This window comes from Salvia hispanica, chromosome 4 (assembly GCF_023119035.1).
Source record: "Salvia hispanica cultivar TCC Black 2014 chromosome 4, UniMelb_Shisp_WGS_1.0, whole genome shotgun sequence".
Lineage (NCBI taxonomy): Eukaryota > Viridiplantae > Streptophyta > Magnoliopsida > Lamiales > Lamiaceae > Salvia > Salvia hispanica.
In genome coordinates, this window is record NC_062968.1 from 29,820,786 (window position 1) to 29,835,548 (window position 14,763).

Below are 14,763 nucleotides of genomic sequence, written 5' to 3' on the forward strand. Positions count from 1 at the left end.
AGCTATTGTTGTGAAAATCTTATTGAGCTCTAAGTTCTTGGCTAAGTGTTGTGGTTGGTATATATGATGCAAAGGGTGTTGTTGGGATTACCTAGCTTGATTATTCCTCTCAGATGGCGATCGATGTCCTGCCTCACAACTCCTCCTTGCTCCTCCTCCACTCCTTGCTGCACTCCTTGATTTTGAGTGAATTTGTGGTGTCGAAAATGAGGGGAGGAGAAGGTAGATGGGGCTACTTATATAGTGCTCTATTTTTGGTTGTTTGTGCTTGAAACTTGGAGACAAAGGCTCCTACTTTGGGGCTACAACTTTGGTTCCCTTTTGAGCTTTGCTAGAAGGCTTTTTATACCAAATTGGTGCAAGTTATGGGGTTTGCCTTCTTGGCTGATCCTCTGCCTCCTTGATCTTGATGGAGGAACAAAACAGTTTCCCTATTTGTGCTTGTGATGAGGTCATGAGACCTTGTCTAGAATGGTTCTATTCCCATTTTGTGAGATTCTTGGCAGTCCCAAATCGTCCTTATGGTCAGCCTTGAGCTGTCTTCTTCCAAGATTCTTACCCCTTTCATCTTACAACATTTTTCTATGAATTGCTGGACTTGTACTCATCCTATTTTTGTCATACTTTGGCAGATTGATGTGGATGCTCCTCTTGGCACCTTGTGGTCTTTGCAAGATCAAGTACCGTGTGTATATGGTTTAAGAATTTTATTCCAATATTTCTTATACAAGTCTTGGAGAAGGAGGGATTGTAATATCCTTAACTCGAAACATACATAATATTTATCTTTATTTTTACACAATTTATTATTTTTGTATATTTACATTGTCACTGGCGCTATAATTATATTAAGTGGTGTCGCAAAAAATAATATTTGATCACTTATGATGAATTAATAAATTCATGTACATATATAAAAGGCGAGTTTTGCATTGTTTTGAATAACTATTTTGTGCAAAGGATATAAGTGCAATAAAAAAAACTATTAAATTAGATAATTGATTATAATCATAATCATATATATTTGGATGGTTATGGTGAGAGGAATTTATTTCTCTAATGATGAGAATTTATTTCTCTAAGCAGTAACGTCCAAATAGTGAAATAACTAATACATAACCATGAATTTGAATATTTTATAAGAAGTAACGTCCAAATAGTGAAATAATTAAAACGTGCCAATGAATTTGAATATTTATAAGCAACTCGTATGAATTTAGATATTTAAATAGGATTTTGTGCATTAAACAATTTTTATAACTTTCATGTCTTAATTTTATAATTTATAATGTTTTAATTCCATGATCTCTCGTATCCTATTATTGTGCCTATAAAAGGCATTGAATTATCGATTCATTATTATGAGTTATCGATTCATTATTTTGTTAAAAGTGCGATTTAAATTTTTTTAGTAGAGAGATATAAAGGATTGGTTTAAACATATTTTTCAAAAATGTCAACACTTGATATACTCTCTTCATTGTTGTCCAAATAATCGTTTTTGCCTTGATTCCATTTTGAATGTGTTTAATTTTATGTCTTTAGGTGTAAAAATGAATTGAGGAGTATATAATTATTGATTTGTTATTATATAGTATATTTTTATATTTTAAAATATTATATAGTTATATTATTTCTTATTTTAATTAATCAATTAAAAATTTTAAATCGTACAATAAAAAAATATTCATTCGTACATCGCATGTGGGTTAACAGTAGTTTATAGTAATTAACAAGTTTTTATATTGACAGTCATTTCTACTTTTTATTATATTTGTTAAAGTCCATGCATAGAATAATTTAAGTTACTATTATTTGCTGGAATCTACATAATAAATTTAAACATAATTCATCATGAATTGATTAGAAACATTGTGGATATAAATAACGGCTTCCAATAATTGACAGCTACCAACTATAAATTTCTATGCATAATCGGTTTCTTAGTCAATAAGTTTTTGGGATAATTATCATTGATTTGATTTAGAATAAATGATACTGACCCAAGAAAATCGTAAGAATGTCAAAAGTTACAAGTTTTTTTATTTGTGTTATTCTATTTGTGCTTGGTATGCGTGTGGCATATGGGCAGGGGGAACGAGAGAATAATATACGGCGGTTATTGGCAACTATGAATAAGTGTTCAGTGGTTTAAGTGGCGGAACCAGGATTTGGAATAAGCCGGTGTTTATTTTTTAAAAAGAAAAAACATCTAAAATATTCAATTTTATGTATAATATCTGAACAAAAGTTGAAACGGAACTATTTTCTCTGTATGAAACCATATCTCAAAAACTTTAGGACGCTTTTTTGGCATAATTTTTTCAATATTACTATTCATATAAATTATAAAAATTATTTACTCATTATTATTATATCCGTATTTTATTATGAATGAACTAAAAAGGTGGACATCATGAATGAGACATAGCGAGTAGTTGTGTATTTTATTATATTTTAATTTTATTTTCATGCTACAATTATTATTATATCCGTATATTTATTCTATTTTCTTAAATTATTATCAATAGTATCAAAGTATACAAATTACAAACAAAAATATAAATGCATACAGAATCTGGATTGTAGATGATTGTCGTGCATAGGTGTTACACTATTAGATATTTATAGTTTTTAATATTAGATATCAAAATTTCTCTCTCTTACTTAATTTTATCTCTATTTTAACTATTTATTATTTTCTCCGTTCCTCATAATTTATCACCATTTGACTCGACACATATAAAAGAAATATAATAGAAAGTGGGTTGAAAAAGTTAGTAGCGGTAAGTCCTACTTTTATATATTAGTTTTATAGTAAAATGTGAGTGAAAATGAGTTAATGGAATATAAGGTCCACTACCAAAAATAGTAAAAATGAAAGGTGACAAATTTTTAGGGACGAAAGAAAATAAAAATAAATGACAAATTTTCAGGGACTGAGGGAGTATCATTTTTCCAAAACAGGTAAAAAATGAAACGTCTCACTTAGACTAGGACGGAGAGTACAAAACTAAACGGTTAATGTTGTGTCTATTAATGACATATAGATAATACTAAATTTTTTTAAAAAAAATTTAAGCTAATAATATTATAAACATTTTAAAACAATACTGCCTCCGTCCGTCATTATGAGTCCCAGTCAATTTTGCACTCGTTTTGTAAAAATGATATAATAAATAGTTAAAATGGAGAAATGGTAAAGTAAGAGAAAGAATAATATTAAGAAGACTCTTCTCAACATTATTCTCTCTCTTACTTTACCATTTCTCCACTTTAACTATTTATTATTATCTTTATAAAATGAGTGCGCAAAAGTGACTGGGACCAATGGCGGAACCAGGAAATTAAATAAGCCGGGGCTAAAATTTTTAAAATAATAATAATATTATTAAATTGTTTAACTTTACATGTAATGTCTGTGCAACTTTTACGACACACTGGATGATACTCCTTACATATGCAATTAGGAGTCTTATTTGAGATCTACACAGGTTTTAAGAAATTTAAAAGAAAGTGGATGAAAAAAAATGTAGTAGTAGAATGTAAGACTCATTTTTATGTATTAGTTTTATAATAAAATGTGAGTGGAATGAGTTAGTAGAAAATGAGGTATACATACTATTTATAATAAAAATGGACATGGACTTCTAATGGCGGACGAAGAGAGTAACTGTTTTCGATAAATCGCTATATCTTGAAATCACCTAAAATAATCTAATTCTGATTTTTTTGAAATTTTTTTTCTCAATATATACAATTAATATATTATTCAGTCATTCATCTCCTATTCTATTTTACAAATATGCCTTCACAAGTTTCACATGCTAATAAATTTATTAACTACTACTTGTATAATACAAATAATTTTACACTACTAATTCTAATTCTACAAACCAGTGATCTTAATCCAAGTACAAAGTAAATTAGGAGGTATTCGGGCATATAAAACTTATATAAAACGGACTGCACACTATTGATGCACTTGAGATTATTTAATTTGATAAAATTATAAACATTTACGTGCCCATCAAATTCTAATCTGAACCTGCTTAAGTCAGAGGCATCATTAGTTTACTATAGCTAAAAATTAAAATCAGCCCAACAATTATATAAATGGCCCAAAACTTATAAGCCCAATTAAGTCTCATCTTCTCCAATAATTATTCAATTTCGCAGAATCAGCGCGGCGGCGGTTTCCCTGAAATCTAAACTGTCGAAGTGCAGGGCTTGATTGGGGATGAGATCGGTCGGAGAACGGAGGTATAAGGCGGGGTAGGGTTCCGGTGCTGGACAAGCCCTCGCTGGCGCAGGGGCTTGGCCCTACGTAGTTCTGCCACTGACCGGGACTCCTGATGGCGGATGAAGGGAGTATATAATATGTCGTGCTTAGCACGAATGTAAAATGTAGACATGATATTCAGTTATTTGGCATGATTAGCGTGGCGTATATATATACGTTTCTTATATTTTACAAAGTGGTCAGTGTATATGATTATGAGATTACATATATAATAGTCCTAATATAATATTGAAATTCGTTTACATAAAGTGGGATGTATTTCATAAGATTATCAACATTCATATTAGAGAGTGACCAAAAAACTGATCAAAGTTCTCAAGAAATGGGGATTGAAATAAAGGTAATCTCGATGGAAAATCTCTTGCAAAATATCACCTCTCATTTCTTGATAAATTAGCTCCCCCTATTTTCCCACAACTCGTCTACTTCTACTCATAAAACCCCAAAATCCCCAACTCCCAAAAATCAAACCACCTCAAAAAATCCTTGTCGGAAACCCTCTCTGAAAGAATTCATGGATTTAAAACAAGCCTTGGTTACAGCCATGTTAAAGTATGAACATAAATACTAGGAAATGATAGAAGAGTTTCTGATATGAGAAGATACGGATGATTTCAATATTTTGCAAAAGATGATCAATTACATTACATGAATACATATATATACTATGCTAAACAAGAATGTGTTCCATGACTATTCTAACTGCTGCCACACTCTTCATCCATAACTATTTTAACTGTTCACAATCTTCATCCATTACTTTTCTAACTGCCAACTCATTTGCTGCATTGCACGTCTGATCTTCCAACTCCTTCACGACAGCAAGTCGTCCAACACTTCCCCTTAATTCGAGAGAAGACAGAGGACAAACTCCGAGCTTGTTCCTCAGCTTCGAGAAGAATTGGTAACTGAGAGGTTTTGTAAAAATATCAGCTATTTGATCATAAGTCGGAACATGACGAAGATCCAATTCCTTTCTTTGCACCATATCGCGAACAAAATGAATATCGATCTCTATATGTTTGGTCCTAGCGTGCAATACCGGATTAGAAGCCAATGCTATGGTACTCAAATTGTCAACCAACACAACTGGTACTCCAGAACATTGAACGCCTAGCTCAGTGAGAAGGGACTTCACCCACGTCACATCCGAAGCGGTGTGGGCTAGACTTCGATACTCAGCTTCCGTACTAGAACGAGAAACTACCGACTGTTTCTTTGAGCACCAAGATATCAAATTCGAACCATAGTATACTCCATAACCTGAAATTGATTTTCTATCATCAAGATCACCTGCCCAATCCGAGTCAGAGAAGGCAGTCAGAGTGTTATTAGTTCGCTTGATGTGGAGACCATAGTCTAGGGTACCAGCAAGATACCTAAGAATCCTCTTCACTGCCTTGCAATGTGAATCAAGAGGGCATGACATGAATTGGCTGACTTTATTAACACAAAAGCTGATCTCTCCATCAACTGTTGGATTTCCTTCGGTCTTGCATAGCTTAGAGTTAGAGAGCATGGGAGTAGGACACCCCTTAGCTCCCTGCATCTGGAGTTTCTCAAGAAGTTCCTTCAAATAATTAGTTTGAGAGAGGTGAAGACCATCCACTGTCTTAGTCACTTCAATACCAAGGAAATGCCTCACTTCCCCTAAGTCCTTGAGCAAGAAATGAGAGCTAAGACTGTTGATAACATGTCGAATGGAGGATGGATCATTCCCTGTAATCAAAATGTCATCAACGTATATAAGCAAATAGATGGTCGCCTTCTCCTGGACTCGAAAGAATAAGGAGGTGTCCGCCTGGGATTGAGAAAAGCCGAGAGACGAAAGAACAATACAGACAGTGGAGAACCATGATCGCGAAGCTTACTTGAGGCCGTATAAAGCCTTGTTGAGCTTGCAAACAAGGTTAGGAGCACCTTGATGGAAGCCAGGAGGTTGCTTCATATAAATCTCCTCTTCAAGATTGCCATGGAGAAAGGCATTGTTGACGTCAAGGTGAGTGATTCCCCAACCTGAGGAGACTGCAATGCTGAGATGACCCTGGCCGTATTTGGCTTCACAACAGGGCTGAAGGTATCGTTGAAGTCAAAGCCGGGCTGTTGGGAAAAGCCTTGAGCAACAAGGCGCGCCTTGTAGCGAGCAATAGATCCATCAAAATCCTTTTTTATTTTGAAAACCCAAGTGCAACCAATGAGGTTGCGGCCAGGAGGTAGAACAGTGAGTGTCCAGGTATGATTACGAAGGAGTGCTAAAAACTCTTCATACATAGCACGTTTCCAAATGGGAATGAGAAGAGCATCAGAAATGGAGCGAGGAATACCTGTGGCAGAAGGGAAAACCAGATAAACCTTAGGTTTAAAGATACCCGCACGAGAACGAGTGACCATCTGATGTTTTGGAGTGGGAGAAAGAGGTGAAGATGGTTCGGGAGAAGGAGGAGATGATGATGATGATGATGGTAATACAGGAGCAGTTTGTGTAGGAAAAAGAATAGCTGTATCAGGAGAGTGAGCAGCTGAACCAGACGGAACTGGACTAGATGATAAAGATGGAGATGGTGAATCTGTAGGGGGAGTGGGGATAGGAGATGATGGAGCATGAGAGAGCATTGGACGCGGCGATGGTAGTGTAGGTGGCAGAGGTGCAACTGATAGAGGTGTGGGGGCAGGAGGTAGGGGATCTGAAGACGTATGATGTGAAGGATAAGAATGAGAGAGATGAGGGAATGAGGTTTCATCAAAAATAATATCTCTGGTGATGAGAACCTTACCACTAGATAGTAGAGCCTTGTAGCCCTTGTGTGCACCACTATAACCCAGAAAAGTAGCTGCCTCAGAGCGGTATTGGAGTTTGTGCTTATTGTAGGGACGAATATGAGGGTAAGAAAGACACCAGAAGACCCGTAGCTCATGGTAGTTTGTCTTGCAATTATGAAGCTTTTCAAATGGAGAGATGTTGAGAAGGACTTTGGATGGGATTCTGTTGATGAGAAAAGCTGCAGTCAGAAAGGCATCATCCCAATGCCGTTGTGGAAGACCAGATTGAGCGAGCAATGCCAAACCCATCTCAATAATATGACGGTGCTTTCTCTTGGCTAGCCCGTTTTGCTGTGGAGTGTAAGGGCATGATACACGGTGGGTAATCCCAGAAGATTGAAGAAATGAACTGAGACCTTGATATTCTCTTCCCCAATCAGATTGAAGGATCTTTATTTTGTGACTGAACTGATTTTCCACAGACGCTTTGAAGTTTTGAAAAATGACCCTAACTTCAGCCTTGGATTTCAGCAAATAAAGCCAAGTAAAACGAGTGAAGTGATCAACAAATGTCACATAATAAAAATATCCATTGTTTGATATAATTGGTGATGGTCCCCACAAGTCACTATGTATAAGATGTAAAGGAACATTATAAGAGGAAGTGGAAGAGGGGTAAGGGAGTCTATGACTTTTTGCAATGCAACAAGGATGACACAACACACTTTTTCTCATTGAATGAAATGGGATATTACAGTGGGTGAGAGCTTTCTCAGTCATGTCAAAAGCAGAATGACCTAGCCTCTTGTGCCATAAATATATGCTAAAAGTATTAGAACTAGAAGAGGAAAAAGCAACTGGCAGAACATGCTCTAAAGAAGCTGGGGAAGCCGAAGGTGAGCTACTGCAGCTTGGCGAACTTGGAGGAATTTGAGGAGACTTTGGAACGAACTGATGAGGTGTATGGAGGAGGAAATGGTAGAGACCACGATCAAGGGTTCCCTTTAGGATGATGGACTTGGTGATTTGATCCTTCACATAACAGAAATCAGGATGAAACTCAAAGAAAACATTGTTATCCTTTGCAAACTGAGACACACTAAGCAAATTCTTTTTTATTTGAGGAACATGTAAGAGATTATTAACTAGCAGAGTTCTAGAATGTGTAGAGGGTGAGGATTTGACAAAGGAGTGACCAACATGAGAAATCTTAACACCATAACCATCACCAAGGTTCAAACCTGTACTTCCAAAATATTCTGAGCATGAGTTCAAGTTTGAGAGATCACTCGAGACATGATTGGTAGCACCCGAGTCCGGGTACCAAGCTGTGGAGTGAGAGCCTTGATAGTTGCACTCAGAGGGCGTAGGACAGCTGGAAGGACGAGAGTGAGATGAGGCGACGAAGCTGGGATTTCCACGAGCAAACGCCATGTGAGCAGATGGATCGGAATGGAATCCACTCTGCTGAATATGTGGTTGGTATCCATGTTCTTGTTGAGTTGAATGGGCAGCTCTTTGAGAAGGTTGGGAAGCATAACCTTGTTCAAACCGATGCCAGCAACGATCAGCCGAGTGTCCAGGCTTTTGGCAAACTTGACATACCAACCGATTTCCAGTGCGTCCTCCTTGACCTCCACGACCGCCTCTATTGCCTCTGCTTCCTTCCGCTCTGGAGGGATTATAGGAGTTCCTGTTGTGTTGGTTTCCATCCCTTCGTGGAGCACCAGAATGCATAATATGAGCCGATGGTTGAGAACCATCGAAGCTAGCAGACAATTGAGATTTGGCAGACTCAAGCCTTGACTCAAAACTGTGTAAGAGAGCACTCACATCTTGAATAGTCCATCCATCAGATCTGGAAGTTATGGTCACCATGACTGGATCATACTCTGCACCAAACCCAACTAAAATGTGTAGGATCTGATCCTCTTCAAGGATGCGACAACCAGCAGATCCAAGTAAATCACAACATGTTTTAACTTTGTTGAGGTAGTCCCTCATACATAAATTTTCTTTCTTCAATGTCTGTAGTTGCAGCTTGTACTGCATTAATTTGGCCTTTGATTGGCTGGAGAAACTGGTCTTCAAAGCTCTCCAAATATCTCGACTAGTATCGAGACCGACCACAGAGATCATGATGCTTTCAGACAACGATCCTTGGATCCATGCCGCGAGCAGCTGGTCCTGGCGATGCCAAGATAGGTATTCTGGATTTTCCTTCTCGACGCTTGTTTGAGCGGAGGTGACAACTTTGGGAGGAATATCATAATCTCCCGTTAGAAAATGTTCAAGACCATACCCTCTCACAGTAGCAAGGACATGTTGTCTCCAGATAAGAAAGTTGGATTCAGATAGCTTGACTGAAATAGGATGATTATGCGGAAGAATGGGTGTAGAGAAATTTGAAGAGGAGAGTGAGGATGCATTCATGGAAAATCCAGAGTTCTCGGATTCAGCCATGTTAAAGTATGAACATAAATACTAGGAAATGATAGAAGAGTTTCTGATATGAGAAGATACGGATGATTTCAATATTTTGCAAAAGATGATCAATTACATTACATGAATACATATATATACTATGCTAAACAAGAACGTGTTCCATGACTATTCTAACTGCTGCCACACTCTTCATCCATAACTATTTTAACTGTTCACAATTTTCATCCATTACTTTTCTAACTGCCAACTCATTTGCTGCATTGCACGTCTTCCAACTCCTTCACGACAGCAAGTCGTCCAACAGTCTCCACATTCTACCCCCTCGCCGGCTGCCTCGTCGGCAACTCCTACGTTGACTGCAACGATGTCGGCGTCCCCTTCGTCAAGGCCGAGGCCAACTGCAACCTCTCACAAATCGTCACCAATCCGGACCCCAAAAACACCTCCAAATTCGCAATCCCTCAAAAAGCCCTAAGTTTATGCATGGCGGCACAAGTCACCTATTTCCGGTGCGGCGGCGTTGCCGTTGGAATCCTGTTCCTGCACAAAATCGGCGATGCGCTATCAACCTTCATGTTCGCCAACGCCTGGTCCGCTGCCACCAGAGGCGGTCGCACGCTGCCGGTGGTGTTCGACGCGGCCTCCTATTTCCCACCACGTGACATCCCCGGCTACAACCCTGCGTTGGGAATATTGAAAGAAGAAATCGAGACTAGAATCTTCACATTCCCCGCGTCGAAAATTGCCGCTCTCCAGGAAAGGTACTGATAGAAATTCATAGTATTTCATCCTAAAATCAATTGGTGACTAGAAGAGTGGTAATTAAGACTTATACTATAATGATTTTAGTTACCATCTCTTTGCAATGATGTGAGATCATTAGTATACTCGCTTTGTCCATCATTTATTATCACGGGTTTTTAAAAATGTAAAGAAATGTAATACTCCTTTCATCCCACTCAAAAAAAAAAAGAAAAAGAAGAGAGAGAGTATGTTAGGTGGAATAACTAGAGAAAAAAATAGTTGAATATTTTAATGAGGAAAAAACGTGCGAGTTTATTTCAAAATAGAAAATGATCATCTTGATTGAGACAAACAAAAAAGGAAAGATGGTCATCTTGACGAATGGGGTAGTTTATATGTCACGACCGCCCTTCTAGGGTTCAATAAATGCGGGCGATCGCGACCTAAAAAGGGCTTAAATGACAAACAAAGACGAAGTCTAGGGTTTCATTAAAGGATTTGACCAACGTCTTTAATGAATGGTTAATCAACGAGAAATGTCAGAGCAATGCTTTGGCAGTTAAATCCAACGGATAACAACTATCTATAAATGATCAAAACGATAAGGGTTCAATGAAATCCAAATCATATCATGCCTCTAGGTTCTAAACGGAAATTAATATAGTTTCAAGATCAGTCAACGTTAAATAAAACATGTTTCAGCGGAAGCATCCAAGAGGAGAGTGAAGTCATGTGTGAAGACACAACGACACTTGGAGTTTCAAGACAACCATAGTATTTTTATTAAATTGCTCAACACCACCAACCGCTCGTCGCCAGCTCAACCTGCACATAGGGAAAACACATGCAGGGCTGAGTATTTTGAAATACCCAGTGGACTCATGCCGAAAACATTTTAATAGATATGTCATCCATACCATAGTGAACTCGAGTTTTGCATTTAGAAAAGAATCATCGAGTATCACAAAATAATTTCATAGACTGGCCAGTCAAAACAATCTCCCCCACTTTCTCAACAATCCATCAATCACAACATTTCCATAGTGCGACGAAAGTGTGGTCACACTATTCGCCCACGAGACCGGCCGACTAGAAAGGACGGCTCCCGATCCCAACTGTGTATAGGGTTTGCGGCCCTACTCAGACCCAAATTCGTTTATATAGTCCTATAGCCTGATGGAGCGAACTCACAAACTAGGCATCAAACAACATAACCCTATAGCCTAATGGAGCGAACTCACAAACTAGGCATTAGGCAAACATCATCAAAACAATTACAGACATGACATAACATTTTAAACCACCCTTATAACGCCATAATCATGCTTTTCAATATAAGAGAGTTTAGGAAAATAAAGCCCACCTCGACTGGTCAAATATCAAGTACTTTCTTCCCTTTGCTATCACGCTTCGGGCGCGAGTTATCACCTTTAGATAATATGTATCACGAATCAGTCTCAATCAACGAACTAATCATGCATGCCCCCAAACGTTTCCCTTTTTCCACCGATTGGTTTTTATATTAACATTGACAATCACGGCATGCTCATAATATCAATTTATTCACACTTGAATGTCGGATCTACCATCACAACATGGTCACGCATGAGTGTTCTTCGCACAACACACATCATACACACACATCGACACACACACACATACACACGCCGATAGACACACACATACATGCTTCCCTTTCATCAACTGTTTTCCCCCCTTTCACTCGATATATATGCATGAGGGTTCAAGAACACCGATTAATCGGTTAGATGAGAAAATATCGATATAAAAATACCTTTTCTTGATAGAACGAACGGTAGAACAAACTAATAGCCTTGATTCTTCAACAATTCTTGAGTTTCAACTTCAATTCTTTGCAAAGAACGAAAGGATCTTGAATAAAATAGAAAACAAGTTGAAGAAGAGTGGAAGAGAGAAAAGTGGCGTGTGGGAGTGAGGGAGGAGGCGTGTGATGATAGTGGCTAGGGTTAGGTTTTTCTCTCTTATTTATAGAGTTGAAGAATATAATCTCACAATTAAATAAATAAAGATTTGGAAAGATATGGGGGAGGGAAGTTGACGTGAATTACGGGGAGAAATAAGGGGATTTCAAATTCTATGCTAATTAATTAGCATATGAATTAATTTGGTATTTCACATAATAGAATAAAATATCACGGAGTAAAATAAAATAATAAATCCCACTATCAAATAGGAATAGGCGATATCTGCCTTTAAATTATGCGTAGGATTTATTTAGATTTTCACGGAGCAAGAGATATCACAGAGCAGAATAAAATAATAATTTCCCATAATAAAATAAGGAAGTGGCGTTTTTTTCTTGCTCTCCCACAAGGAATTAAATTCAAATCCTAATTAAAATAGGATATGACAAGATCTCCTTAGATATGGTAAGATATGCTAGGATATTTGCATTTATTCATAGAAGGGATCAAATAATATAATAATTAATTCATCCTCTCCATAAATAGGAGATTTTCGAAATCTCCTTGGAAATAACATGGGGATCGATTTTTCTCATGGAGAAATAAAGAATAATCGGGTTTTGGATTTAATTGGATAAATATCCCAAGCAATTAATTAAATCTAAGAAAATAGGATTCCTCTCGAATAAATCATAGTGGTCGAAAATTCCAATAAAATGGGTGGAATAATTATGGATGAACATATTCAATCTCACTCATCCTTAGGAAAATAATTCACCACAATATATATTTCACCCCGCATCAATTATTCACACAGTCAAGTCACAATTTCAACCATTTTGACTATTCCACCTCCACGTCACATTTTCAACAATATTGACTATTCAACAGCCACGTCATATAATCAACAGATTTGACTATTCAAATCAATCTCAACTCCAAATCGCAATTAGGTCACAAAGAATCATACAATTAATTCACGCATCATTTAATTCACATACTTCACGACATTAAAAGCATTTAATGCAAAAAAAATTTATGGCTCAAAAATTAGGATTCGAAAAGTGGGGCGTTACATTATATATCTATTAGTTTTTAATTAAATGTGAGTGAAATAAATTAGTGAAACGTGGGGTCCATTATCAATAGTAGTAAAAAGTAAGTGTGACAAGTTTGGCGAGAAGAATGAAAAAAAGTAAACTAGTGACAAGAAATGACAAATGAATGTAGTAATAAGTTTTTGTTTCATTTGCCAACACCCTCCCTTAAACCTTTTAAGGTTTGATTTTTTATAGGGTTGGAGTAGCCCTCTATCGAGCTGGCCCATATATACCGCTGAGTGAATTATTTTTTAGTTTCAGTCTGGATATACTGTTGAATCAGTTAAATCTAATTCACAGTCAATGATTCACTCAGATAACATGATAGAAATTCAACTCTAAAACCAATTGGTAATTAGTTTTTTGTTTCATTTTCCAACAGGTACTTAGGTACTTGACTGCCTGTGGCGGCCACCGACCGAGCCGGGTGGAGGCGCTGTCGGCATTTATATGGACCCAGTTCATTTCAGCCACGGGCATGAAACATGACCCGAATAAAATATATGCGGTGCTCCAGGCCGTGAACCTACGCACCCGGGCCGACCCACCTCTTTCGGAGCATCACTTTGGGAACACAGTCAGGTTGTGGACTGCGAGGCTGGAAGCCGGGGACGAGGGCGTGGAGCTCCTGCGGAAGATGCGGGAAGCCGTGGACAGCGGCTACGTGGCTCGGCTGAAGGATGGTGAGAAGGATTTGGAGTTCATGAGCAAGATGTTTGATCAACACACAAAGAGGGAGCTGGTGAGATTCCACTTCACGAGCCTATGCGGGTTTCCGTCATACGAAGTTGATTTCGGGTGGGGAAAACCCGTTTGGGTCGGGTTTGACGGGTTCCCTTTCAAGAATTTGGTCCTTTTTATGGATACCAAGAGTGAGGGTGGAATAGAGGCGTTGGTTAATTTGAAAAAACAAGATATGGAGAAATTCGAAGCTTAGATGACTAATTATATGATATATAATGGAGTCATATATAACCACCCCTCTTGAACTAGATTAATCTCATAACTTAATCGTATATGGATAATCACATTATAAGTTATAACAATCGAACGGCACCTTAGAAGATAAACAAGGGGATGGAGTAGTACTCGGAACCAGCATAGACCAAGCCACCGCGCCAGCGGGGGCTTGGCTGGTTCCAGACCACTGTTATCACCGGATTTTTGGGGCGCTAGGGCGCTGCACCGATTTGTAGAATCTGCCGTTTGCTAGAGAGAAGATGAACAGTGTGTTTGTTATTGGGCTTTTAGTAAAATAATAATAGACCTATAGCCCATTAGCATTTAGTATTTAATATGTCACTTCGCTATTAATACTATCTATACATATATAAAAGCCGAGTTTTGGCGTTCTTTTGAAATATTTATAAGTTTTGTCCTCATTCTAATATATTTATAAGTTATGGGATCAATTTAATAATATTGGAATTGGAGCTCACGTTTTTTAAAATAAATTTAGATTAAA

General features: G+C 37.6%; 1 non-coding gene and 1 pseudogene across 1 annotated transcript; one reads left to right on the top strand and one right to left on the bottom strand.

The window, feature by feature from the left end:
- Positions 1–3,653: 3,653 nt before the first annotated feature.
- On the top strand, positions 3,654–14,235 carry LOC125220875 (annotated as a pseudogene).
- LOC125185774 lies at positions 8,869–9,004 on the bottom strand. The gene has a single exon (XR_007170273.1). It is a non-coding gene; the product is annotated as a small nucleolar RNA Z247 (small nucleolar RNA).
- Positions 14,236–14,763: the final 528 nt, after the last annotated feature.